At 45.6% G+C, this 4,001-nt stretch overlaps 1 non-coding gene across 1 annotated transcript; it reads right to left on the reverse strand.

Annotated features, from left to right (window-relative positions):
• Positions 1-3,361: 3,361 nt before the first annotated feature.
• Positions 3,362-3,468, reverse strand: LOC128095723 (U6 spliceosomal RNA). Its single transcript, XR_008213335.1, has one exon. It is a non-coding gene; the product is annotated as a U6 spliceosomal RNA (small nuclear RNA).
• Between the last annotated feature and the right edge of the window lie 533 nt (positions 3,469-4,001).

The raw sequence follows: 4,001 nt of genomic DNA on the forward strand, positions 1-4,001 counted from the left end.
AAACTGGGGTACCATTAGGCCAAAGGCAGGCACGAATCACTGAGTTAGGGATGTAGCAATCAGGAGCAAAGGGCCATTCCCGCCCTTGGCCAAAGAAGCTTTGGAACATGTGGTAAATGTTCAGCCCATCCCAGCCAGGCAGGTGTAACTGAGCAGGGATGGCATTAGGATACATCTGCTTGGAGTCAGAAGTATCGGCATACTTGTCCTCTACAAAGTACAACCCAGGTCTCTCATGAGTCATGACGGAAATATGCCTGCCCTCAACAACATGGGGCACAGTGTCATCAAAAGCAATGGCCCGTTTGTTGACAAGAGTGTCTAGCCCCTTAAGATCCTGAACACTTTGTTCCAGGTACATAAATTTGGGTACAAATATCACTTCAAATGAAAACATGAAACTAGGAAGGAAGGGCTTCGGGATTTCTTGTATTTCATCTTCGATGTTTTTTAGTGTATTTAGGTGCATCAGCCGAGTAAGAGGGAGTAACTTTAGGCAGGACACTATGTAGATGCTCTGGTTGAAAGTCAAAAGCAGGTCACCTCGATTATTTGCAAAGCAAGGTGAACCAAAATGCAGTTCAGAGTCAAACTGAGTTACCAGTTTCCCACGGAAGTCCCAGATCCGGACTGATCCATCAGTGGCTCCTGTGACAAAGAGTTTCAGGGAGAGGCAGACATCAAAGGAAGTGACAGCACATTCGTGCAGGCAGTTTGTCTCTCTCGGCATAAAATTTTGTCTTGATTGTGATGTTAGAAAATCTTTATAGTGCCAGAGAACCCAGCAGGAGTGCTCAGTGATAGCACCCACAGAACCTGGCAAGAGTACCACATGTTTCAAGGGATAAACACAGAGAATTTTACTGACAGGCTCTAGGGTCATGTTCTTCCCTGAACGTACCACCTTTGTGAGGTGTATGTACTTGTCCTTGCCATAGGAGCACAGTAAAGGATTTTCTTCAAAACCCTCCGGGGTAGACAAGGCCAGCACTGCCCCGGAGTGGATAGTGTTCTCCGTCCGAATCGAGCAGTACTGAAACAAGATTCTCACAATGCCGCTCTCGTGCCCACAGAATATCAGTCCTTTGTTACTATTGCCCAAATGGGACCTCCCGTAAGCCAGGCATTTTACTTTATCTCTGTAGTTTTCTGAAGTGCACACGATATATTTGGCTGTACAAGGGGAACGTGTGACATCAAACACCAGCACCTCTGGACTGTCTATTGCCACAAAGAGCTCCTCTCTCTCTGAGTGATAGACCCACGCCACAGCCTTATCCATGATAAGCAGAGGCCACGTAACAACCAGGAGGTCCCCTGTTACTGGAGACAAGAAACGCAGTAAACCGTCCTCGGTGGCACACAGGATGCGAGTCCAGTTACGGCCACAGAGGACCCGCTGTATCTTCTGCGGAGCAGAGCCGCAGATATTGAAGAGCCTGTAAAAGTGGGGCAGGCGATTCAATGAGAAAGTAGAGGCACTCTGGCAGAAGAAAGTGTTGTTATCCATAAACTGCAGTTGTTGCAGACCTGTGCCAACATTCAGCTGCCGCAGCAAGTTCCCGGAAGCAAGGTTCCATTCCTTCAACAAACCCTCTCTCCCCGCCGTGAACAAGGTGTAGGTCTCTGGCCGACTGTTGACGCACATCACTGATGAGGAATGGGCCTTGAAGCTGTGGAGGAAGTTACTGTTATCTATACCCCAAGCGTGGATCTCTCCATTCTTGTTTCCAGCGTAGAAGGTGTTCTGTGAAACACAGCTACAGGAGCAGGTGAGGGAGGAGCCGCTGGTTAGGGAAGTGAATGTCTTCACTTCTCTAAGCTGGCCTTGACCCTCCTGGGTAAAGACCCTCACCACACTCTCACACAGAGCCATCAGGAAGCCCAGGGATGAGTTCAGGGACAAGTCCTGTACAAGCTCACGACCGCTCACAGCCACTTTTTGAGCCATCTGGAGGCCCTCGCCATTTGCTAAGATCGACCAGGTAATCACAGCTCCCGAAGTACCAGAAAACAACACCCCAGTTTCTGAGTCATAGCAGAGACAGCTGATGGAGAAACGACAAGGCACTGTGCTCAGAGTGACGAATGCCTGACGGTGGTCTCCAAAGAGCCGCAGGCGCATGTCGTCGCAGTAAGCTATTAACAGGCGATGGGAGCTCGCGTGGACCATTGATTTGATGGGTGGCACTTCAGCCATCATGGGAAATTTCATCTTCTTGACTATCCTTTTCTTTTCTTTATTTTTTTCCTGTATCCACAGTACTGCCTAGAAGAAGGTGGGAAACAGAAGCCTGGTCAAGCGGGAAGAGCATCTCCCAGGAGTGCACTGTAAGGAAAAATGTCTGTTTCCTCTTACCGATAGAGGAAGGATTTGGCTTTGGGGGTTTCCTAGTACTAGATACTGGACTTATGATAGAAGTCCCGAGTCCAAGACCATTTTGTTGGCCTTCAGTCTACTTTATGATGAACATGTATTCTTTGGGCCTGGTACTAAAAGGGTCACTAATCTAGGTCAAACTCCAACATGGAGCCAGGTGTTAAAATGAACTGATTTTCCAGCTGTGGGGGCATAGCCTGTAATCCCAGCACCCAGGATGCTGAGGTGGACAACTTGGACCACATAGTGAGTTTGAAGCCAGCCTGAAATACATAGGAAAACCCTGTCTCAATGAATGAATGAGTGAACATATAATATGAATTTATTCAGAGGCATCCCTCTCACTCTGAAACAAGGACATTTTAGGTATGGGACATAAAAATTGCATTATGAAGGAAGAAGCAAAATTGAAGTAGCTTTACTTGTATTTGTTTGTCATACTGTTCCAACCAGTTTAAGGCGATGAAATAGTTGGCATCCAGAGAGTAGAAGCACACAAAAAGCTTTTTCTGTAAATGATAAGACTCCTGGTACAGAGTCTGGTGCCGGTCACTCAGGACAATCACATTACGCCTGATGTCTTCCTGAATCTAAAAGAGAAAAATGACAGGTGCTAAGAAGTATGAGCAGACACTTACTCATTAAACAGACACTGAGGGATTAGTGAACATTGGTTTAGCTTGTTTGAGCCTAACTGATATTTTTTTGTCCTACCAATGGAAGGCTAACCTCTCCCCTAATTAGCCTCAGGCTACAACAGAATTCTTCTGGGCTTTTTCTTTCTTTAAAGAAAAACATTATGGAGGCTGGAGAGATGGCTCAGCGGTTAAGAGTACTGTCTGCTCTTCCTGAGGAGCCAGGTTCGAGTCCCAGCATCCACATGGCAGCTCACAGCTGCCTGGAACTCCAGTTCCAGGGGATCAGACATACATAAAGGCAAAAAAACACCAATTCATATAAAATAAAAATAATTAAAAGAAAAAAAATATGGAACATTTCACAAATTTTCATGTCATCCTTGAGCAGGGGCCATGCTGATCTTCTCTGTGTAGTTCTAGTTACAGTATATGTGCTGCCAAAGAAAGCACATATCTGGACTTTCCTTTTTTAAAAAAAGATTTATTTATTTATATGTATTTAGTGTTCTGTCTACATACCAGAAGAGGAACCAGATCTCATTATAGATGGTATGAGCTACCATGTGGTTGCTGGGAACTGAACTCAGGAACTCTGAAAGAGCAGCCAGTGAACCTCTGAGCCGTCTCTCCAGCCCTTCTGGACTTTTTAACTAAGGTTCCAGAAGAAAAACCCTACCATGCCCTCATGGAATAAAAGGATTCCTTTAGTTATGTAGCCTTGAAAACCAAGAGGTAGCTACTCAAACCACCTCCTGATTGCATGTTTCAGATGGAAAAGCCTAGCTGAGAATGGCTAGTTAATTCTGTTCACAGTTTTGTTTTTTATTTTTCAATACTAAAGACTGGATCTAGAGCCTCCTGAATTCTAGGCAGAGGTTTTATCACTGAGTCACATCTCTACTCCCTCACTAGTGAATTCTAGACAAGTGCTCCATACCCTTTTTTAATTTTAAAAATATGTGTGAGCCGGGCGGTGGTGGCGC

The sequence above is a fragment of the Peromyscus californicus genome, unplaced genomic scaffold (genome assembly GCF_007827085.1).
Source record: "Peromyscus californicus insignis strain IS unplaced genomic scaffold, ASM782708v3 Scaffold_4__1_contigs__length_199733344, whole genome shotgun sequence".
NCBI classification, from domain to species: Eukaryota; Metazoa; Chordata; class Mammalia; order Rodentia; family Cricetidae; genus Peromyscus; species Peromyscus californicus.